This window comes from Sphaeramia orbicularis, chromosome 7, assembly GCF_902148855.1.
Source record: "Sphaeramia orbicularis chromosome 7, fSphaOr1.1, whole genome shotgun sequence".
Lineage (NCBI taxonomy): Eukaryota > Metazoa > Chordata > Actinopteri > Kurtiformes > Apogonidae > Sphaeramia > Sphaeramia orbicularis.
Genome location: NC_043963.1, coordinates 6,483,907 through 6,510,199, shown reverse-complemented (window position 1 = coordinate 6,510,199; position 26,293 = coordinate 6,483,907). Strand labels below are relative to the sequence as shown.

At 39.9% G+C, this 26,293-nt stretch overlaps 1 pseudogene; it reads left to right on the top strand.

The window, feature by feature from the left end:
- The window catches only part of LOC115422020 (host cell factor 1-like), a 31,583-nt pseudogene extending 6,556 nt beyond the window's left edge, over positions 1 to 25,027 (top strand).
- The last annotated feature ends 1,266 nt before the right edge of the window (positions 25,028 to 26,293 follow it).

Below are 26,293 nucleotides of genomic sequence, written 5' to 3'. Positions count from 1 at the left end.
CCAGTGTTACAGGGTTAGTCAAACATGCAGCCCGCAGGCCAAAACTGGTCCACCAGAGGGTCCAGTCTACAAAAATTACACAGAAGATGGTAATAATTAAGAGGTCACAGCTCAATGTGATGGAAAAGTGGATGGGACTAGTTAAATAATGGCATAATAACCTATAAATGAGGACAACTACACTTTCCCTCTTTGTTTTAGTGCAAAAAAGTCAAATTACACGATGAAACTGTTTACATTTACTATCTTTTCAGAATAAGGTGAATAATCTAAAACCATCAACAACCTGAGAGTTATTAATGTGAAATTTGAATAGTATTTTGCTTGTTATTAAATGTTTTGTGTATTTGTAGTTTTTTGTGTATCAACTGTGATCTGTACGTGTGTAAATGACAAGCAGAGGCATCATATTGTTAAAATTGCACTTTTACTTTTTTGCATGAAACAAAGGGAAACATTCGTGGTTGTATTGTTGTATTAGCAAATTGTACTGATTTTTCTTAAGAAATTTCAGGTTGTATATTGTTGTTTAGGTTATTCATTTTCGTTGTATAATTTAACTTTTTTCACACTAAAAGAGAAAAGTTTGGATTATTATTTATAGGTTATTGTGCTTTATTTTACTGGTTGAGCTGACTTTAGATGAAACTGGGCTGAATGTGGAACCTGAACTAAAATGAGTTTGACTCCTCTGCTATCGGAGTTCTTTTATTGCTTTTCCTTTGATCGGTTCTTTTTTCATCATGTCACAGATTCTCTGACATGGAACAAACCCTCCATCATTGGGACCGCCCCCCTCCCCCGCAGCCTGCACTCTGCCACCACCATCAACAACAAGTAAAACACATGACTACACACACACACACACACACACAAACACACACATAAACACACACAAACACATGTCACTTCAGTACTGATCCAGTCCAACTTACTGAGAGCCACTGACCTCTACCACTGAACAACACAGGAAATCGTTCCTGCCTGTGACCATCAGACTGTATAATTGCACCTTAACCTCATGATTATAATTACACACAATATTTTTGCACAATCATTCATGTGTAATTCTTTTACTTATAATATTGATATTATTTGTTTAGTATCCACGTGTATGTGTATAGGTAGACAGATGGAAAGAAAAAACATGTTACCGACATCATTCTATTTCAATTTTTAATGTACCATGTATAGAGTTTAAGAAATTGTAGTTTTTGTATTACTACCCCAGCCTTACATAGGTGGGTCAAAATGACCTGCATTCATTTATAATGGAATTACATCTGATCACTCTCACTCACTCACTCACTCACTCACTCACTCACTCAGTGGACGTTAACATTGTTCTATTGTTCTTTTGCTGTTCTATACCATATTATATACTCTATATACATTGCTTTTCAAGTTTTCAAAATGGTTTTAAAAACCTTTTAAAATTATTTTTAAAATGTTTAAAAAAAATAAAAATTTAAAAATATCTCTTAATATGAAATCATCCTTTTGTGGACCAAAATACAACACAAAGGATTATTTTTAAAATGACAAAAACTGCATAAAAACAAGTTGATTTTAACAGGTTCTTTTTGACCCATTTATGGAGGAGTTGAGTGTCCAGACACTCAGGCATCTAAGGGTTAATAAAGTGTTCTGATTCTGATAAGTGGATTCTGTCTGTCTGTCAGGATGTATGTGTTTGGCGGTTGGGTTCCTCTGGTGATGGATGACGTCAAAGTAGCGACACATGAGAAGGAGTGGAAGTGCACCAACACACTGGCCTGCCTCAACCTGGGTACACACACCTGAACACACATGGCTGTACACACATGCCTGTACACACACCTGAACACACATGGCTGTACACACATGCCTGTACACACACCTGAACACACATGGCTGTACACACATGCCTGTACACACACCTGAACACACACCTGTCTGTTCTTTACTGTAACAGCGTTTAGGTTCTGGATGACTCACATTTGGGGACAGATTTTTATTCTGCTGGATATGATGAAAACAGTCAGAGGCATTAGATCAGTGGGGTCAAACATGTGGCCCCTGGACCAAAACTGGCCCATCATAGGGTCCAGTCCAGCCTGAGAAATGAATTTGCAGTGACATTCAATGCTCAAGGGTGTCAAACTGATTTATATTACTTCTTTGTATTATTTTACTGCTCCGGCCCACTGGACATCACCCTGGTCTGTATGTGGAACCTGAACTAAAATGAGTTCAACATCCTTGACCATTCATATCTTCAGTGTAATTTTTTCACTTTGTAAATTCATCCCATGGACGCCTTTGGTGGGACACTTTTAGCCCACGAGCCGCATGTTTGACACCCCTGAATTAAATAATAATAATAATAATAATACATCACACTTATATAACGCTTTTTTGGACACTCAAAGATGCTCAAAGACAGACTCGAAGTCAAGACTCAAAGACAGCAAAGATAATAAATATACAATTTCAAAGGTTTCCCATTGCTAAATGCCATCCTGTCTGTTAGTTTACCTGCTGGTCTCACCGTCTGTCTGTCTGTCTGTCTGAACAGACTCCATGTGTTGGGAGACAGTTCTCATGGACAGTCTGGAGGAAAACGTCCCCAGAGCTCGAGCGGGTCACTGCAGCGTCGCCATCAACTCCAGACTGTACATCTGGAGCGGCAGGGACGGATACAGGAAGGCCTGGAACAACCAGGTCTGCTGCAAGGACCTGTGGTACCTGGAGACAGGTGGGTTCTTCTAATCCAAATAGTTTACTGAAAGTGTCAAATGTACAGTAAGAATGTTTTGTTCCATATTTACCTGGAAACCATGGCAGGTGTTGGTTTTTAGTCCACATGTGGTAGAAACCAGCGGACTTGTCTTTGATGTTGTTTTTCTTTGTAAACTTTGCGTCCATCCTCAGAGCGTCCCAGTGCTCCGTCCCGGGTCCAGCTGGTCCGAGCCAACACCACGTCTCTGGAGGTGAGCTGGGGTCCTTCGCAGACCGCCGACACCTACGTCCTGCAGCTGCAGAAGTACGACATTCCGGCCACACCCGCTACCGCCTCACCCGCTGCCGCCTCCAGCCCCGTCCCCACCGCCACGCCCAGCGCCAGCTCACCAAAGAGCCCTGCACCCGTTGCCGCAGCAACAGTCAACCAGGCCATTCCACTGTCTGGCATCACACTAGTGCCCTCACCCACACCCTCGGTGCCTGGAAACCCATTGGCTGCTGCCGCTAAAGGACCAGGTAAGGTCACCGCCCCTGCAGGTACAAGTAAGGGAGTGGGGTCACCGAGGTCAAGGTCTGTTGACTGTCCCAGATCAGCTGGTCAAACTTTTTAGGTCATACACCCCCCCTTAACATCCTGACCAAACTGAAGCCCCTTAGCTGCAGGCGTCATGTGTAAATGATAAACTGAGACATAAACTTCTTAGAATTGCTCTTATTTTTCTTGATAAATCTCAGGTTGTTCATATTTGTTCATGTTCGTTATGTAATTTTACTTGTTCTTGCTAAAACAAAGAGAAAGTTTGGAGTTGTCATTATTTATAGGTAATTAATTCATATATTAATTTTACGCCAAATGACATAAAAATAAAGAGTTCATTTGTCAATGTAACATTTTGTTAGTGTCAATACATTGATGTATAATTTGGAATTTGAAGTGATAGTAACAAATGATTTATGCTCACGGAAGCTGAAAAAAACCACAAATATAGTCTGACTCTACATCGACGACTGAAAAGTATATTTAGCGTACGACTACGACGTAACAGAAACATTTCATGACAAGTTGACATTATAATTCTTTAATAAAGGGAAGAGAAAACACTCCCTCCAAAACTGCTTATGAATGGTCACGACCTTTCGTATGTGCCCTGACGTAGGTGTTTGGGTCATGTTGTTGGTTTCTTCATGTTGTCCAGTCCCTGATGATCATTGTTCTAACCTGTTGTTTTTCAACAGCTGTCCTGAAGGTGGCAGCAGCTCCCAGTGCCACTAGCGGAGCCTCCATTGTCACAGTGCGTCAGGCTGCGCCAAAATCCCCGGTTGCCGTGACGACGCTTCCAGCAGGTGTTCGTATGGTGGTACCTGCTCAGTCCAGTCAGGCAACGGTAGGAACTTCTGATGAATGCCAAACAGTAATGTAACACGTTTGAAAAACAGTGAATAAGTTGTTTTGTCTCCCTCTGATCTCTCAGCCAATCGGAAGCAGCCCTCAGATGAGCGGCATGGCAGCTCTGGCAGCAGCGGCTGCAGCCACACAGAAGATCCCACCTTCCACAGCGACAGTGCTGAACGTGCCGGCAGGAGCGACCATTGTGAAGACAGTGGCGGTCAGTCCAGGATCCAGCACGCTGCCCGTCAAAGTGGTACGCTTGTTTTATAGCTGCTACAGAATGAACCAGCTGATCCTGGATCTGTATGTATGTGTGTGTGTGTGTGTGTGTGTGTGTGTGTGTGTGTGTGTGGGGTCAGGTGGTCTGAGCAACTGTAGGATCTGATTGGATGTTGTGAGTGTGCAATTATGGAAAAATAATCCAGATGAACCACAGTGGAGGTGCTGACAGTACACAAATAAACGTATTTCCACCCAGTCCTTGAAACTCATCACCTGTGTCCTTGTCTCAGGTGAGTAACCCGGCCACACGCATGTTAAAGACCGCAGCTGCTCAGGTGGGCGGGGCCTCTGTCGTCTCCACCCTGGAACCCCCAGCCGACCAATCATCACCGTCCACAGTCAGGCACGGTGACTGTTTCCCAGCAGGCTCAGGTGGTCACTACGGTGGTGGGCGGAGTCACTAAGACCATCACACTTGTCAACAGCCCACTGGGTGTGGGAGGAGGCGGAGCTCTGGTGAGTGACATCACTAGACACGGATTTACCCTCTTTTTTGTTTTGTTTTGTTTTTTGTTTTGTTGGCATAAATGACAATTTAAAAAAAGAAAAAGTGACATTTCTTCAAACATGTCAAAGTAAATATTTGCGGTGTATTTTTTTATTTTTCGATGGGATTTAATTAAATGTTATCTCAACGTTAGCTCTTACTCTTTTAGAGTAGCGGATAATATTTCCCTCTTCAGTTATTATTCTATGTGTTGTTTGTCTCAATGTTCAATTTTTCAGTTATTTCCAAGTTTTAGAGTATGGGAAGTCATAGATGTTACCTTTTGTTTTCAACATCTACAAGTCTAAACAGACAGGTTTATTTTGTGTGTAATGCAGAATCTGTAATGAACTGATCAAACCTAGTGTCATTGAAATGTCTGGAAAGTTAAAGAAGAGCTGTTTCCTATTGTGGAGCCAACACTGTCTATGAATTGATAGGTTTTGTTGTCGTTATCATTATTATTATTATTATTATTTAGTCATTTTAATTTACATTTGTCAATTCAAGGAAAGTCGGAATGATGATGTCATTTTTCTCCTCTGTGTTGTTTCAGATTGGTAACCTTGGTAACCTGGGGAAGGTGGTGTCGGTGGGTCCAGACTAAACCAGTTCAGAGTGGAGCAATTACTGGTCAGGCTGGGACCAACCCGGTCACCCAGATCCTCCAGGTACTGTCCTGGGTTAGACTCTGCTACTGAATTAATCAACAACTGTTTTAATAACGAACAATTGTTGGAGTCATTAAAAAAACAAAGGATTTGTTTCTAGTCTTCCTAAACATGCAGGTGTCCCTTTTCCATTTTTCCTCTGTGACAGTGGGAAAACAAGGAATTGATGATGTCATTTAGACACTTTTTGACGATTTTCTACCTTTTAATAAACTACACAAGTAATAAAGAAAATAACCATCAGATTCACAATGAAAATAATCACATCAGCCTGGGGTTTGACACTTAGACACAGTTTATCAGTTTATCTTTAAGCAGTACATGATGATTAAATAAAAAGTAGTAGCAGATAAAGAGGGCATTGAAAGTGATGGGATTGAAAGGGATGTAAGGAATGTGAGAATGAATAATGGATCAATAATGTAAAGCACTTTGGGTGCCTTGAAAAGCTCTATAGAAATCTATTATAATTATTATTAATATTATTATAATAGGAGACAATTACAAGCAAAGTTGATTGTATGTGAATACAAAAAGTACATTAGTTTTAAATCATTTCTGTTCTGTGCAGTATTTAATAAATATCTCATAATTTATACTGTACAGTGTTGACGTTTCCTTATGTTTAACCCGTCCTCTGTCTCTTCCAGACAAAGGGCGCTCTTCCAGCAGGAACCATCCTGAAGCTGGTGACCACAGCAGATGGGAAACAGACCACCATCCTCAGCACAGGCACAGGCCGGCTCCACAGGAAACAAGCCCACCATCCTGGGCGTCGCCCCGGCAACCTCTAAACCCGGAAACCACCATTATCAAAACCATCCCCATGTCTGCGCTGCAGGGCGGAGCAGGTACGAATACACACCTGCACACACACCTGAACACACAATGAGCTTTATTTAAACATTAGTGATGTGACTGAGTGAAGCTCCTCCCCCTGCAGGTGGAAACAGTCCAATCACCATCCTCACAACCAAAGTGGTGACTCCAGGAACTGCCGGTAAAATCATCACCACCGCCCCAAGATCACTGCAGGCGGCCAGCAGGGGGCTCACACAGGTACGAACGCATGTTGAACACCCCAAGAGTTACAGCAGACGTGAGGAGGCAGGAAAATGTACACAAGCAAAATGATGGTCTCTGTGTCTGTAGGTGGTGTTGAAAGGAGCCCCAGGGACCCCCGGTACCATCCTGCGGACTGTCCCAATGAGCGGGGGTCAGACTAGTGTCACCAGGAGGTGTCGGTGCCAAACCCACTGTCCACCACGCTGGTCGTCAAGGGAACCACAGGTAACGCTGTACATTCATATTCCACTAAATGGGAAATAATGACTCAGCCAGAATAAAAGAGTGTTTGTAACCATCGCAGTTGGCAGAGACTGGTCTTAGTAGAAGAGGTTTTCATCCAGGTTCATTGGGCGGTGTATAAAATAGATAAAATGATACGTTTATAACCTTGTGCTATTATTTAGGGTGACAATTCAACATCTGTCCAGGGACTGCAGATGATAAATAGCCATTAGGCCAATTCTGGTGCATTTACAGCAGTGTGAATCAATGCACAGTGTCCCTGTTAAATAAACCAATAAATAAATATATGATCTGTTCAGTGGTTTAACCCTTTTAATATGGTTGTGTCACTGACACCACATTTTGCATTCACTGTCATTCAAATGACCGTAACTCCTTCACTATTTGAAGTTCAGCTTTCAGATGCTGTTTGCCTTTTCTCAGTAGTACAGAGCTTTCAGTGGTATATAAGACATGCTACATGTGCTACTGAGGCTAAAAATGGCTAGAAATAATTGAAAAATTAGAAGCTTTAACATGAAAATGGAATGCTGTAGATAAACAAAAATGTTTGAGCATATGTAAAATAATTGAAAGTTTATTTCTGTAATCTCAAAAAATTTTGTTCTGAACATTTACAGTTGTTTTTTCATAAGTATAACAAATTCAAGTCTGTTTTTTTTTTTTTTTTTTTTTTTTAACAATAAAACAGTGTAAGCATGTATTACATATAATAATGATAATTAATGGTCAGATTTTGAAAAATAAGCTTTTTGAAAGTTAACGTGCAAAAGAATTGGCAAAAAAAGACATTTTCTGACACTTTTACTGCAAAACAAACATGAATAAATGTAAATGGCCTGATATAATAGTAGTCCTTGTAGAGTTAAAAGGCTCCAAACAGCAAATTATTCAATCAAATTCTATTTATTCTGATTTGATGCTTTGTTACATATGAAAACAGATCTTACCAATTTTAGTCTCCATGCAAACAGTCTCTTGTCAGAATAAATCTGATGTTGAAGACATTGTCTGTGTGATCATGGCTTGGTTGTGTCACCTTCCATTATATAAACAGCTGTTCTGTCTCTGCAGGCGTCTCCAGTCTGGGGACGGTGACAGGAAGTGTCTCGACCACGGTGGCAGGAGGAGCCGTCGCCACAGCCAACGCCTCTCTGGCAACGCCCATCACTACTTTGGCAACCATTGCAACGTTAGCCAGCCAGGTCACCCGGCAACGGCAGCAGCTAGCGGACCCAAGCAGGTACAAAATGGTTTTAACCCTTTTCCACCTACCATATGTTATTTTTGCAATAAAGTGTCAGAAAATGTCTTTTGGACAATTCTTTTGCAGCTTTTTTCAGGAAGAACTCAACTTTCAAAATCTGATCATTAATTATCATTATTACATTTAATTCTGATATGCTTAGAAAGGTGTGCTTATAGCAAAAAACTAAAAAACAACTTGCATTTTTTGTAATTTATTATGAAAACATCTGTAAATGTTCAGAACGAAATTTGAGGTTACAGAGACAAAATGTGTCACTGGAGCCACACATCGTCTTAAAAGGGTTAAACATACTGTTATAGTCTGACTTTATGTAACATAGCTTATTTTGAATTGAATTTGACTTCATGTCTTTGGCCTTGATTTAAATGAGTGTTTTAGTAAATTTATACTTAAGGTTTGGTGTGCAATTGTTTATGAGCTCTTGTCTTCATGTTTGACCCCAGTACTTTTGTCTGTTCTGGTCATTTTTTATCATAAGGGTTGATAAATCTCATCCACACTCAGACATAATAGATGATGGTCATGATGGTCTGGATGCACCTTAGATATAGTATCTCAGGCTTTGGAGCTGAATTGATTCATATTTGAGTTATTTAAATGAGGTCTGATTGATTATTTGTGCAGGTGACTCTCATCACGACCCCCAGCGGTGCTGAGGCTCAGCCACTGGTCCAGGATCTGCCCGTCTCCATCATGGCTTCACCTACTTCAGAAGACCCTGGAAGTACTACGAGCACAACAGTAACTACGACTGCAGTGGGAGAGACTGGAGACGGTGCAGCTTCCACAGGTACAGGCTGTGGACTTTAATACTGAGAAAATACATGATATGGACAAAAGTATGTGGATGCGTTGAATTCAGGTGTTTTTTATTCTAACAGGGGTCTGGGATACAAAATAAAAATGACAAATGTCATAATATAGTTTTATATTGGGATAAATATCATTGCATTGGTTAGTTTGGTTTTAAAATTGTATCTCATTCACATCTCACTTAGGAAGAAAAATCTCCCAATAATCTTTAAGGAAATTTTGATGTTTTTATCTCAAATCATCATGAACAGAACATCTTACAGCTGTAGACATGATGTGTCCCAATACTTTTGTCCATATGGTTTTATAAAAATCAATATTTCCTTGAAGTTTAATGGCAGAGTTTTCTTCCTAAGTGAGATGTGAAGAAAGTAGATGGTTTAGTTGTGGTGGAAAATCATTATTTACAGTTAGAACACGAAAAATTATTTAGAAATTTAGGGATAGAACATTTAAACTCATAGTCATGGATTAAAATAAAAACCAAATCAATTAAGTTAAAACCATCTCTGAGGCATTTTGGAAGCAAATATAACAGTTTATACCAAACTAACCAATACAATGATATTTATCCCAATATAAAGCTATATTCTGACATTAGTCATTATTGTTTTGGATCCCAGACCCCTGTTCGAAAAGAAACACCTGAATTCAACGTGTCCGCATTCTTTTGTCCATATAGTGTGTTCTTTTTGCTGAGTAAGAATTAGAAGTGTGTACCGCTGATACTACAGTTCTCATCAGCGCTGTCACTACTGATCTGTGAACAGTTTTAGGCTGATCATGAACATCAGATGTGCTGATTCTGTCTCTGTTCTGACTCTGATGCTGCTGCAGTGACACTGGTGTGCTCCAACCCGCCCTGCGAAACCCACGACACGGGGACGACCAACACCGCCACCGTCGCCACGGCAACCATCGGGGGCACCGAGAGAGTGTGTTCAAATCCGCCCTGTGAGACGCACGACACGGGGACGACCAACACCGCCACCGTCGCCACGGCAACCATCGGGGGCACCGAGAGAGTGTGTTCAAATCCGCCCTGTGAGACGCACGACACGGGGACGACCAACACCGCCACCGTCGCCACGGCAACCATCGGGGGCACCGAGAGAGTGTGTTCAAATCCGCCCTGTGAGATGCACGACACGGGCACGACCAACACCGCCACCGTCGCATCCTCCAGCATGGGCCGTGTGCTGCAGGTGAGGAGGACTTCAAAACACTCAGCCAGGGTTATGGTCTATAAAAGTCCACAAGGTCAATAACATCAGATACTGTTAACCCTCAAAGACCCAATTCACCCCTTGCCCTCCCCCTTACCCCTACCCCCTCCGTTTTGCGCATATATGTGAAGGGGTAGTGTTGTCCTGATCCTTGATTAGACAGAGGGGAAGGGCTAAGGTGGAGGGCAGTATAGCCCTGGAAACAGATTTTTCAGGACCACACTACGAACGGAGGGATAGAGAAATTTCCCATAATTCTGTTCGAATCATTGGCAAGATGGAGGTAAACAGAGCTGAAAAGTGCAGCAGTGAGACAAAAGAAACACACAAATGTACATAAATTCTTCGTAAACAACTTAATCATTTGATCGACCGTTTAATGCCATTTCAAAGTGGTATAGACCGCAGTTCAGCCGCAAAAAGATGACCAAAGCTCATGGAACAGAGGCTGTTACAGCTACTGACGGCATGAGGAATACTTTTGGAAACAAAGTTTTTGCATCTGTTTATAGCAGCATCGATGACTGATGATGATGTAACAGGTCGCGAAGGGTTGGCCCATTTCATAGGGGAATGTTTCAACCCCTACCATGTGGTTAGTTTGTCCCATTTGGCTCAGTAATTAAATATCCACACACAAATTCAGGTGTTTCTTTTCAAACAGGGGTCTGGGATACAAAACAACGACAAATGTCATAATATAGTTTTATATTGGGATGAATATCATAGTGGTAAGTTTGGTTTAAATTATCTTTGCTTCCAAAATGCCTCAGAGATGGTTTTGACTTAATTTTTCTCAATACCGATTTTTTTTTTTTTTTTTTTTTAATTCATGACTAGGATTTTAAATGTTTTACCAGTACATTTCAAAAATATTTTATGCTCTGACTGTAAATAATAATTTTCTACCACAACTAACCATCTACGTTCTTTACATCTCACTGAGGAAGAAAAATCTCACATTTAACTTTGAGGAAATATTAATGTTTTTATGTCAAATCATCAACAGGACATTTTACAGCTGTAGACATGAGTGTCTCAATATTTCTGTCCATATAGTTTATACCCTGAACTTGCCACTCATTCGTTTAACATACTCACAGCTTGACCAATCACAGAAGAGGAAAACTAACAGCTGATTGGTTTTAACTGTGATAGAAAGACTGAACCTGACATTTTTCCTCCTCCTCCTCTTCTCCTCCAGATATCCTCTAACCAGTCCGGTCCAGTTCCTCCAGCTGCAGTGACTGGGACCAGTTCAGTACCTGGTGTCCTCCGACCCCACAGTGGACCCCGCCTCCTCCACGCTCAACGGTGGAACCACCTGCTCTAACCCGCCGTGTGAAACTCATGAGACTGGAACTACCAACACCACGACCACAGCTGGAGCCGGGGTGAGTCCGACAGGTTAGAACCTGGACCGAACCAGACCCAGAATGAAGTATTATCACATGACCTGGGTGTCATTTAGATCTGTGTGGTTGGTCAACTAGTGTTAGATATTAACATTATGTTACAGGATAGTATGTCATATAAAATACTTCTATATTTTCTGAGGTAAGGTGATACAAAACTACAAACCCTAAATTTTATTACACAAAAAAGTGGTAAATAAATGTATAATAGACTGAAAAAAAAATATTTCTTTGCTTGTTTATAGGGGATTTGTAGTGTTTTTCTCTAATGCTGTAAGGCAGGGGGATCAAACTTACTTTATTTCAGGTTCCACATTCAGCCCAATATGATCTAAAGTGGGTCAAACCAGAGAAATGATAATGTAAGAACCTATAAATTATAATCAAAATGTTTCTCCTTTAGTGTGAAAGAAGTCAAATTACATTATGAAAATGCGAATAACCTGAACAACCATGTACAACCTGAAAAGTCTTAAGAAAAATGAGTTCAGTTTACTAATATAACAATATAACTTCCACATTTGTCTCTTTAGTGTGAAAAAAGTGCAATGTCAACAATATTCAGTATATTATTGACACATGTATATTACAACTTACAGATCAGAGTGGATCTACAAATACACAAACATTTATGTATCTTTATTTAGGCGGGACAGTCCACATTAATGAACACATTTATACATTCCATTTCAGTATAAACATGTAAAATACGCTGGAGTTAGTGCCAATGCTAATTTTCATCTACAGTCCCCACTTAATAAATAACAGAGATCCGTGCAATACAAAACAAAACAATACAGTTGTAATAAGTACAGTAACAGGAAGATATTAGTAAAATTTCACTTATGTTTCTTTAAGAAAATTTCAGGTGGTTGGTGGTTTTAGATTATTCACCCTTCTTTTTTTTTTCCAACCAATAGTTGGCAAAAGTAAACATTTTCATCCAATTTTACTTTTTTACACAAAACAAAGAGAAAACTTGTACTTGTCATCATTTATAGGTTATGTTATTATTTTATTGGTCCTGTCCACTGTTCCATCATATTGAACTGTAGATGACCAGTTGTTCGTAATATCTTCAGTGTAATTTTTGCATTTCACAAATTCATCCCAAGAGGCCAGATTGGACCCTTTGGTGGACCGGTGTGGGTCCATGGGTCATATGTTTGACACCCCTGCTGTAAGGTCTGACCCCAGATGATTTGTCTTATAGTTCAGCAGCATTGCAAATAAAATGTTAATAAAATAATATAATGTCATAAATAAAAACTACGGATTCATTAATGTATCAGCCCCCTGTTGGATAAAAGCGGGAACTACTTAATTTATTAAGAACGACTAAAATCCAACAATAACTGTACGAAATCCTGGTTCTTTTCTGCTGTTAATAGTACTGTTGTTAATTCCAGGTGTGTTCTAACCCACCGTGTGAAACCCACGAGACCGGAACCACCAACACCGCCACCACAGCCGGAGCCGGGGGAGTCCAACAGGTGAGTCCACGGGTCAGCAGTGATTGGTTAAGCTGTTCGTACCCATAGGCCACGCACTGACAGGACTGTGTTTCTTTAATTTTAATTCCAGGTGTGTTCTAACCCACCGTGTGAAACCCACGAGACCGGAACCACCAACACCGCCACCACAGCCGGAGCCGGGGGAGTCCGACAGGTGAGAGCCTACCTGACTGATGTTGACGTGATCAGTGAGTGGTTAAAGGTGGTGAGGAGATTAACCTTGGTCTGTTTTCAGGTGTGCTCTAACCCGCCGTGTGAAACGCATGAAACTGGAACCACCAACACCGCCACCGACGGCAACAGGTAAACCCCACCCTACGGAAAGAAAGAAGGGACAATAAAGTACAGCAGACCCAGGGTTATGTCACCCAGACAACACAGTCACATGAATATTCTTATCATCATTAATCACATAAAAGGTCAAAGGTAACTGTTAAGTGCTTTAATAAGTATCATATTGGAGGAATAGAATAGAATAGGCGTTACCCTTCATCCTTATGTATGTACATTTTTCTTATCTGTAGTATAATTAGCTTTTGTATTTTTTAGTAGTATTTGTATATTTAATATTTTATATATTATATGTATTTTTGTGTGATATTTTTATACAGTCTTTTGCTGCTAAATGGATTTTCATTGTTCCTGTAACAATGACTGTAAAGACCTTTTCTATTCTATTTATTGTCATTATGCAGGTTGTGCAACGAAACTGCATGTAGAGGCCAGCAACAGTGCACTGAACCACTAATATACATCACAATAAAATACAGACATACATTTTATAAAAGTGTACAATAGAAATGTGTGTAACTTAGAGATATACAAGGTAAAAAAAAAAAAATTTAAATGTAAAAGTACTATTTAAAAAATGCAAATATAACAATGTAAACATACATTTGCACATTTTTTAATACTTTTTTTTTTTTTAATTTTACCTAGTTATATATCTCTGATTTGCACATTTCCATTGCTATTATATATCTGCTGTTGTATTTCTATTCAATTATATGTTCTATATTACTCTTGCTCTCATAGACCCTCTCAATAAAAGTCTCAGGTCTGGTTTAGGGACAGATTACCAAAACAGCATTTATTAACTGGATTTCCTGGAATAAAACCATCAGACATCCTGATAATCAATCAACAAATAATCATATAATCACAGTTTACATTGTCTTTATTGAACGTACGCAATAAACAGAACTCCCATGTGACAAGAAGTGACCTCACTCTCTGTTTCTTCTTCAGCCCAGCAGAGTGGAGACGGTGTGCAGGGGAGACTCCACAGACGCCTCCTCCTCTGACCCCGCCTCCTCATCCACCACAGCCAGTCAGAGCAGGGCTGTTACCACAGTAACACAGGCCACACCCACCCCTGGCCCATCGATACCAGTGAGTTAAACTTTGTCTGATCAGAAGTGGAAACTTGATTTATTGTTTGTGCATGTGTGAAAATGTTGTAGATTTAAATGAAATGATGTCAGCTTTTGTTATCCTTACTACTATGATTCTAACAAAAACAATGTTTTTCTTGTTGTGAAAATGTGGCATTTTATTTAAATCTCTAAAACTGACAGGAATTTGGCTTTCCACACATGATCCATCATTAGATTCAGACTTCCCATCATCCCCTCTGTTCGTCTGTCTGCAGGAGATCTCGTCATTGGTTGGAGAGGACAGGGCGGAGTCTTCTGAAGCTGAGGCTGTCGCCATGGTGACAGCAGAGGCAGGGGGAGGAGCAGATGCAGACAGACCAATCAGAGGACGTGATGTCCTCAGCAGCGACGGTGTTACAGGTTCATGTGGAGGCGGGCGAGGCGGCACAGGTGAGCCAACCCAGCACATGAACTCCGACCAATCCCATTGGCCTGTTCTGACTCCGCCCACTGGTCTCTCAGATGCACTCCACAGACAGCGGCCCTCCCTCAGGAGCTGATGTCAACGGAAGGCGATGGTGGTGAGGTGGACTCTGGGACGACGACACTGATGGGGACGAGAGGGCTGACCCTGATCAGCTGGCGGTTACCACGGCAACAGAGGATGCTGCTCAGCAAGTGACGATACAGGCAGTACTGCGGGGCTGCCGGACAACTCGGTAAAACTCATACATATTTAACCTTTGACCTCTGATCATGAGACACACCAGTTGATATTCAGTGACATTTATACAAATCAAATATCGCAGATGACATAGTTTTGATAATGCTGTCATCATAGACTTTATTATTAAAGCAGAGGAAGAGGATCTGTGCTCAAAGAGTTGTCCTTTTTTTGTTTAGTTCATATCAACTTATTTGGGAAAAGTTATGCATCTGAACAGTGGTGGAACATAATTAACCCATAAAGACCCAGTGCTACATTTGTGTCAGCTCCCAAATGAATTTTTCTCTATTTGATATTATTTATAATATCATTATTATCATTATTATTATTATTAATATTATTATATTGCTCTATATATGACCTTTCTTAAGTGATTTATCATCATCTACTATAATATTATCCTCTGTATTTTGCATTTTTCAACTGTAAATCATGTATTTTTACTATATTTAATTCACTGATCATGTAGATCAGGGGTGTCCAATCCTGGTCCTGGAGAGCTACTATCTTGCATATTTTAGATGTATCCCTCTTCCAACACACCTGATTCAAATGATAAGCTTATCATCAAGCTCTGCAGAAGACTGATAACGACCGTCAGGTGTGCTGGAAGAGGGAAACATCTAAAACATGCAGGATAGTAGCTCTTGAGGACACCCCTGATGTAGATGTTCAGTAAACTCAAAGTAAATTCAAAGGTTATTACATCAAAACAGAGAAAACTAAAGAAAAAGTGACTGTTTTCAGCAAAGATATCATTAACGCACATAAACCCAGTGTTTTACTGGTGAATCAATGTTGTAGAAGATGACTGTGTTCAATGGTAACTAGGGAGCCTCTGAACATCCAAATAGGTCATATCTGATGACCACGAAAGATGAATAACTATATTTTACACCAATTATTTACATGTACTGATAGGATTAGTGGATCAGCAGGTATTAAACAGTTTAAATCAGTAGATGGATTTTTGGTGACATTTAAAGTGGGAATTTTGTACCTCTATTTTATATTTATTTACTGTTTTTTTATTTATTTATTTATTTATTATTATTATTATTATTATTTATTTTTGTAACCTGGAGGTGATGTGTGCCAGGGGAGGGGGGTTTGTTCCACAAGTTGTCTGTGTGTTTGTTTGACTTTTCGATCAAACAACGAACTATATTCTTTGTTTTTATATGTGGGGGAAAAAAAACAATTAACCAGTGTTTTTCAACCTTGGGGTCGGGACCCCACGTGGGGTCGCCTGAAATTTCTAGTAATTGAAAAAAATAATAAAAAAACTTATGACTAAAAAATATATGGTGAGTTGACAGAGACAAACCTAATACATAACACACATGACAAACTTTGAAGGTGAAACTGCAGCACTGTGGTTCTGTTTATCTGTCAAATGTTCATTGTGGTCAGTTTCAGATGCTGCAGCTCTTTCATAATTCATAGTTTGAGTTCTTGTTTGTTCAGTATTAATTGTCAGCCTTCTAAATACAAGCTGGACTGACTGTACATATCTTAACCAAGGAAAATCCAATTCTCCCTTTGTGCAGTAATCTACACCTGGATTTACTGCCTCCGTCCAGAATAATATACATTATATAGACTAAATGTCCTCTAAAAAAGTATTATTTTTTTTTTCCCCCAACCTTTGTTTATTTTGAGTTTTATAGAAACTGGGCAATACAAACATTGCATCATATGTGACGTCATTTGAAAATAAATTGTTACACAATTTCCTTTTCTTTCTTTTTTTTTTACATGCAAACAAACACAAGAACAAGTACACCGACCTTCTCCATTAACAAAACACACAAACAAAGACAACAACAACAAAAAAACAAAAGCTAAACAAACAAAAAAAATGTATTGAAAGGTTCACATTTAGAATATCGATGTGGTATGTGTTTACTGAATAGAAAAAACAAAAACAGGACCAGGCGGAAAAATGACCATAAAAGTCCATCTGTAACAAAGGGGAAATTTGTTTTCCTGACTAGTTGAAACAAAGGATTCCAGATTTGTGAAAATTTATTAGCAGAGGCATAAAGTGTCATTCTAATTTTTTCTAATTTGAGAAATTTGAGTGCCCTATTTGGCTTTTTGTCAGGACACCTTTCCTCTCCACCTCTCAAAGTAATTCTCTTGCATTTATGACTATTCTAGTGAGAAGGGTAATTGTCCTGAAATGGAAATCACCACAGCCCCCTTCCTTTATTCACTGGCTCAGAGACGTCCTATATTTTCTCAAATTAAATGTCCTCAGAAGTGAACCTGTATTTGAAACATAGATAGAAAACTATTACAGGATCAAAAACAAATTAATTTATGTGAAAAATGTCTCTGTTTTGAATGTCTGAGGTCGCCAGAATTTGTGATGGTTAAAATGGGGTCACGACCAAAAAAGGTTGGAAACCACAGCAATAAACAGAAGGGTTTAAATAAAAAAAACAGTAGATGGTTTTGGTCGGCGTTGTATGTTTGGATCTTTCTTTGTACCAGATTATAAGTACCTGTTCCAGTGTCCTCAGTAGTGTGCTGGTGAAGTGCAGCTGATCCAATCAAACACACCTGCATGAACCCTCATATACGGCTAACTCACCTGTGTCTGTTTCCAGGTGACGCAGAGGGTTCGGTGGATCAGTCCATCCCCATCGTCCTGACCCAGCAGGAGCTCGCTGCCCTCGTCCAGCAGCAGCAGCAGCTACAGGACGTCCACACCAACCAGAACCCGAACCTGAACCGGAACCAGCAGAACCCCAGCACAGTGCTATGCCAACAGGTAAGCGCCATGTTGTCCTGTTAACCTGAGGTCAGAGGTCACGGTGACTTTACCATGTCTGTTAGCGGTGATGTTCATTACTGTAGAAGACCGGTCACTCACTCTCAAACACAACAGCAATTAATGACACGAAACATCACAGATAACATTAAAAAAAAGACAGTCACGGCACATATTTGACTTCCGGTGGAACCCATGCGCGAGGCGGCCGTAACTTTCTGCTCCGTCTCAATCGGCCTGAACTCATCCCCTGAATTGAGAATTTCAAGTCGTTAACTTATATCGCAGAGAGAAGAGTATGGGACAAGTCTCAAAGAAGCCAAAATCAACCGACTGGACAATTATGATCGAAGAAAGTCCAAATGGAAACCTCCGGTGACGCAAATTGCGCCGTGCTAACTAGCAAAGAAGCTAATGAACCCGAGACCAGCTACTTCCTGGAGTCTACTCCATTTCCAAAGACCTCCGCGATTTCAAAGCGACATACGCACAGCTATTTCCGATCTTAAAGAAGAGTTAAGGAAGGACCTGAGAGATGAAACAATAACGGTAAAACACGTGCTTAACCATAAACTAGTGGAAATGGGAACGACACTTGAAGCTCAAGGCCGGGCTCGGACTATTTCAGAGGAAGAGGAGTGAGTGGCTCCATAACTAAACAGACCCTGCTCTGCTGTAAGAACGACGGAAACTGCGGCTAAACGTGACCGATCTGGAAAGCGGGTCCAGAAGAAACAGTATTCGAATGTATGGTGTGCCTGAAGACGCCGAGGGTGACTTGATGATCCGGTTTGTGTAAAGTTTACTGACCACGGAGCTCCCCTTATCCGTAGGTTTGTTCCTTAAAGTCCAGTGTGTTCAGAACTTTGGCCCAGAAGCAGCTGTCAGCTAGGTGTTGTACCAAGGTATGTGTCCCTGCTCAGAATAGTTTCCCCCTGGCAAACAGTCTGCAGAGAGCACAATTTTGACAATTTGTCTCATGATTATTATATATTTTTTAATCTCCATTTCAACTTTTTTTCCTCAGAATTGACTTTTTATCTCATGTCCACTTCTTTCAGAATTATGACTTTTTACATACGAAATATGACTTGCCATGGTTTTTTGTGAAATGTGCTTCCTATGTATGGAATCCACTGACTTAAAAACCATCCCCATGGTAAGTCATCATGATGTTTTAATGATGAAATTATGCTCCCGCGGGCAGGGGAAGAAATTCTCAGTGGGGATATGTACCTTGGCACAACACCTAAACCTGACGCTACCCCACGGTCCATTGTTATAAACTTCCTCCAGTTTGATATTAAAGACACTGTCCTCAAGCTAGATTGGAAAACAAAAGTCTTTGTTTTTAACAAGCAGGGTTTTTTTTTTTTTTTTCAACCACGACTACACCTACGAGGTAATGGAGAAGCACAGAGCATATGGAGGAATTAAAAAAAGCACTCTACAAGCAGGGTATCGGCTTCCAAACTCCATACACAAGGATCGGGATCTGTTGGAGCACCGGCCTACAGACCTATGATGATGCACTGGATCTGAAACTGTTAATAAACACTAATCTTCTGTGTTTAAATCCAAAGTGATTCTAGTTTTTCCACCATAACCGTCTCCATCTGCCTGCCTGTAGTCTTTGTACCTATTTAATTATATTTAACCAGCGTTACTGTTTAATTCACTTCTTCGTACATTGAAGAGTTCAGATTCATGAACATAAAAGTCCTCAGATGTCTTCCTGGTGTGTGAACCTTTTTTTTTTTTTTTCCCCTTCTCCTCCAGAGGGCCTTGCTCCAGCCGACAGCCTCAACGACCCAGCAGCAGAGAGCAACGGACACGAGCTGACAGCATCCGCTGTAACGAGCGCCGTGGCCCGATTGGCCAGCACGTTGGCCCCACCCCTCCACTGACAAGCAAGTCCAGCAAAGATGCAGGCAGCGGCCGCGCTAGCTGAAGTGGCAAACGGCATCGCCACGGCAACCACGGTGAGAAAAACAGTGGTGCACCTCGACAGCAGGAGGCAGCACTGAGCAGAAACACTAACTGTGTGTTTGTGTAGAAGCAGGGAGCGACGGCGGTGAAGGCGGCAGCGGCAAAGGAGAGTCAGTGGTACGACGTCGGGATCGTCAAGGTTACCAACATGGTGGTGACGCACTACTACGTCCCATATGATGACAACGTAGTTGACGTAAGTATTGTAATCCGTAAATAGCCGTCCACACCAAGAGATAACAGTGGAGAAATAGAATACTTTTTAATCCCAGGAGGAAATTGTGTGTTAGTCACTCTATTCAAGTAGAACAACAAGTAGTGGGAAAGAAATTATCAATACAAGAAAAAGGAAAAAAGGTGTGTATGTGTGTGTATATATATGTATATATGTATATGTATATATATATATATATACACATACACACACACACACACACACACACACACACACACACACAATTGGAACACTAATTTGTACAATATGTACAAGACAATATATTATCAATATGATAAAGAAACATAAGTGCAAAAAATATTGTTGAGTTACTAAAAATATGTGTTGATAATGAGGAATTAAACAGTAATTATTTTGTTGGTCAGAACGATTAATGAACGATGGAAACGATAACAGTCAATCAACCTATCACATGTGAATTCACAGAGCATGTTGGCATTGGACATCCATAGATTGAATTTTTTATTTTTAAGTGTATTCTTGGTGTATTTTATTGTGTTCTTTTGTGTATTTTTGTACACGTTGGTGTGTATTAACTATGAGGCCTGTTGGACTGTTATTTATGTGAATGGAATGTCTGAAATTTGACCAGATACTTTGAAAAATTTCTTTAAAAAATTCCTAAATTTGGCTTCATCAAACATGCAGATATGATGTTGGATACATTTTGAGGATCTGACACTGGTGTCAGGATTCAATAGTATGAATAATGTAAACGGTCCCTAACTCCTCATTAATCATTGACCTTTAGTTGAATTGGGACTCATGTACTGACGTGCCTCTGTAGGACGACTCTGGCGTGATGCCGGACTACAGCCAGATGAAGAAGGTGGAGCTGCAGCCAGGGAACCGCCTACAAGTTCAGGGTGGCGGGGATCAACATCTGCGGCCGCGGCGCCTTCTTCGGAGGTGTCGGCCTTTAAGACGTGTCTACCTGGTTTCCCTGGAGCCCCTTGTGCCATCAAGATCAGCAAGGTGAGGCCAGACCAGACAAAGTCCCAACAGTCATAGGGTGCTGGTTTGGGGCCAGTCTGGATTCACTGTGGTCATGGGATGGATTTATAGACAGAACCTAATCTGAGTCCTTTCCCTGTCATACAAAAGTAAACAATACACGTACGGTTCCCATGGATACTTAGGGAATCTGATTCTTACAATGTTTAGTTTTATTTGTGTTGAACGTCTACAAAAGACCCACAACCACCTGTCACTGATGGTTTGTTTTGGTCTGAAATCGGGGTTGATCACACGTTTCGGTGAGATCGTAAACCCCTGAATCATCACATATGAAATTGTTAATGTGATTACACTGAAGTACACTTAAACATCATGAACCTATATATACAGTAAAGCCACAAAAGTAAATATGCTGTAAAGTTAGCTGCACCATTCAGCAGTTTTTCAGTCAAATGTTATGGAAATCATTAGTGTGATTGAGGTCATTGACCAGCAGGGGGCGACAAATGTCGTTTTAATCCTTAAATGATGATTCTACTGAGACTTTTGACCAATCAGTAGCTGGAAAACGGGGTTTATCAATTTGTGTAATGAAGCCAAACTCAAATGCAGCAGTTTGACCTCTGTCAGTATTGTAACTGCTTTGTAAATTGGTATAAACATAGTCTTTAATCAACAGTTAACATCACCTGCAGATCAATGATTAAAACAAGCATTACTTACTGCCCTGCTCATCATACTCTTTATACAGACATTAAACCTGTTAAGCTGTGATCAGTACCTCACTTTATAAAGGGAGCATTATGGGAAATGAAGTTCTTAAGATCAAATGGCTGGTTGATACGGCCTTTAAATCAAATATTTTTGATTTGTCTAGTTTACTTGTGGTTTTTGTTTATTTTTCTCTGTTTACATGGAGCCTTAATAAAAGTATATGAAAATAGTTAATTAACATAAGAATTAATCTATAGATTTTATATAAGTGATAACCAGCGAAGGTGTGAAAGGAAGTGAAATTTAGTTCTTAAATGTAAAATGTGTTCTAACAGGGGTGTCAAACATGCGGCCCCATGGGCCAAAACCAGCCCACCAGAGGTTCCAGTCCAGCCTGCAGTAGGAATTAGGCAAAGTGGAAAAATTACACTGAAGATATTAACAGTCAGTGGTGTCAGACTGGTTTTAGTTCAGGTTCCATATACAGACCAATGTTATCGCAACTAAAATAATATAATCTATGAATGACTCCAAATCTTGAATTTCCCTCTGAATTATAAAGTATGTCTAAATTTTGTTCTTGGTTTAATGTGAAAAGATAATAGATTATTGCCTATGAATAATGACACTCTGATGTTTTTTTTGTTGTTGTTTTTTGCACTAAAACAAAGGAAAAAATTGGACTTGTTATTCTCTGGGTATTATATTAATTTACTTCAGATCAAATTGGGCTGAATGTGGAACCTGAACTAAAGTGAATTTGACAGATAAAAGGTTGTGTTTTTTACTTTTGCTGAACAACAATGTTGACATATTTTAACTTTTCTTATTTGTGTGTAGTTTTACTGAACCTCAGTGTTCGTGGTTTCAGTCGGTGCTCAGCTTTGACCCTGTTGGAGTGTTTTCTCTAAAACCTGTAAACCTGCTGTGGTCTGGTTTTGCAGAACCTGGACGGCGCTCAGTTGACCTGGGAACCGCCCGCCGTCACGTCGGGAAAGATCAGGAGTACTCTGTGTACCTGGCCATCCAGTCCAGCCAGGCCTCAGGGTCAGGGTCTGGTCCGGCCCAGCTGGCCTTCATGAGGGTCTACTGTGGCCCAAGCCCGTCCTGCCTAGTCCAGTCCACCAGCCTGGCCAACGCCCACATCGACTACACCACCAAACCCGCCATCATCTTCCGCATCGCCGCTCGGAACCAGAAAGGATACGGACCGGCCACACAGGTCCGGTGGCTGCAAGGTAAGACCGACCACAGGCCACACCCACAAACGGTCACACATAAACTATGTACAGTTATGGTAGACTACGGTACATGGACAAAAGTATGCGGACATGTAGAATTCAGGATTTTTACTTAATTTCTCTCAACATTTGATTTTGTTTTTTTTTTTTTTCCATGACTATGATTTTAAGTGTTCGGCCTCTAAATTTCTTAAATATTTTCATGCCCTCACTGTAAAAAATAATTTTCTACCCAACTAACAATCTACTTTCTTCCCATCTCACTGAAGAAGAAAAATCTTCCATTAAACTTTAAGGAAATCTTGATGTTTTTAAGCTACGTGGACAAAAGTATTGGGACACATCATGCCTACAACTCTAAGATGTCCAGTTCATGAGGATCTGAGATAAAAATATCAATATTTCCTTAAAGTTTAATGTTTTTAATTAAGTAAAAAACATCTGAGGCATTTTTGAGATAACAATTTAAACCAAACTAACCAATGCAACATTTATCCCGTTATAATACTATATTCCGACATTAGTCATTATTGTTTTGTATCCCAGACCCCTGTTAGAAAAGAAACACCTGAATTCAACATGTCCACATACTTTTGCCACAGTGTTTGTATGTAGACAGTAATGCCTTATTGATACCAGAAGATGGCAGCACTGCTCCTAAAACCTGTTTGCCAACAAAATGAACTCAAACAAGTGGATGCAGTGAATATAGAATAGTGTCGTTTCTGACTTCACCTCCTCAACTTTGCATTCAGCATTAAAAGCTGTGACTTGATGTTCAGGACTATTTACACCACCGCACCAAACAAAAGATGAGCAAAATAATTAACAAAATGAAGAACTTAGACACCAAAAGGAACCCAAAATGAACAAAAATTTTAAAAAAATATATAAAAAAAAAACAAAAAAAAAAGGACAGCAATATTCATAAATTAGCAAAATGAAGAATCAACAACATGGAAAAAAATCATTAAATCAATAACATGAACAAAATATTCAACTCAGTGTAAGGATGAGGAAAAATGATCCAAAAAGTTGACAAAAACGAACAAAACAATCAACAAAATGACCAGAAATTGCAGGATACTAAATAATAATAATAAACGATGTTTAACCTTTAAAACCAAAAAATAAACAAGTCTTTACAGGAATACAGAAAAATCCAACTCTTCATTTAGTTGCATGTAGGCTATGCATTTGTCTATAATAATGAGTCTTGTTGACAGCTTGATGACGAAATCCAAATACTCGATTAATCGCTGAAATATTTGGTAGAATACTTGACTTGAAAAAGAATGGATAGCTGCAGCTCTACACTTATGGTCGGTTCTAAACACTTTACATCAGGAATAAACAAGATCTGGAGATGCTCTGACACTGAGTTCATCAGTTTCTCTCTATCAGAGTTAATCAGATCATACTCTTGAACATTTTACTGTTTCCAACACATCATCTTGGAGGTCTACATGTTCACTTACTGTCGAATATCCACCCACTGACATGGATGAGATAATATTAACCCCACTGTGCCAGTCAGTGGATATGGATGACTGGTGTATTGTCACAGGCCAGTATTTAGTTTAGTTTATTTCAGACATAATACAAAACATATGGAAGAGAAGGGGGGAAAAAATAAAAATAAAAATAAACAATACACAAATAAAAAACCAAATAACAGGAAAAAAAGAACTGTTGTGCCTGAAAGGGAGTAGGAAGAAGCCACTGCTTATCCAGTCCTACCTCCTGATATCCATATAAATACTGTAAATATGGAAACGGGACAAATTAAACGACTAAACTGAATCCAACTGTTTTGCAGAAACCAGTAAAGACGCCAAACCACCAGTGAAGAGACCGGGAGCCTCTCCTGATTTGTAAGACTCGCATATTTACTACATATTTGTTTTATATGGGTATATTTTTTCATGCCACTTCATTTCATTCACTTGAATTTCTTTCTTTTTTTTTTTTTCCAGAAACCCACCGGGCCAAAGAAGTTCCGAGCCGACCAGTAGGAGGCGACGCCGCGTCTTCTGCGACTGTGATCGACTAGGTGGGTTACCGTGACGACAAGGACAGTTTCCCCCGTCTCCCGGGAAACAAAAAACAAAGACTGTAGAATATTTGTACATTATCGACCAATCAGAACTTTCTTCTGTGTTCTCTGCTGGTTGTCGTGGAGACAGTGGAGGAGGGCGGAGTCGGCTGCATTCGAATGAAAATAATAAAGTTTTGAGTTTATGAGTTTATATTAAACGTAGTTATAGTTCTTTGTGGTCTGAGGTGAGGGAAGGTCGAAGGTCACGGGTGTCAAAGGGCGGGGCTTGAACCCGCTCTGGTGTAAATTAATTTCTTTGTTTAGCGAACATCAAACACTTCTGTTTATCCGTTTTTTTTTATATATATATATATATATATATATATATATTTACATCTGTAAAAGGAGGAGGATCATTTCTTCTTTTGTGGTTTCTGTTTTTTTCTGTTGTCCTGTTTGGCGCTCACCCGTTGGTCGGTTTATGGAAGTGAATGAACGAACTTTCAGCTGTTTGTGAATATTCTCTGGAACAATAAAGATTTTTAGAGCATTTTTTACCAGGCAGAGTGGAGTCCGCTTCATCTGACTGTTGGAAATGGTATTTTCCTTATTATTAACCCCTTTAAGAATTTGGCAGCATTCACTAGAGTTGAAAGTAGAAGAAAAAAACCTCTTTAAAGGTCTCATATTTCTCTAAACCCACTTTTCTTAGTCTGTGGTTCATTTACTTCTGTATTTGGGCCTGAATAGTTCTAGTCGAGGAGCCAAAGTCTCAAAATGGGTTGAACCTGACATGGTCTGCCATACTTTCTATGTGTGTTTTTTTTTTTTTTTTTTTTTTTTTTTTTGATCCTAAAAACCAGTAATTGGAGGGTCTGCTCTGCTGGAAATATCGTGAAAAAAAAATTGTGGCCTTGTTAGTGTACCTCTCATTTTTTGATATAAAATTCTGAAAAATGAAAATTTCCTTCAATCCTCAGTGGGCTTGGTAAGCTGTGAATAAATGCATTCCAGATGCAAAAAAAAACACATGGTGACAACCTTCAATGAAAAAATAATCCTTAAAACACATTTCTGCAGGATTTTGGCTCAATTTAATGTGAAAAGAATTAAGCGTTTCTCACTTTTTCCCCA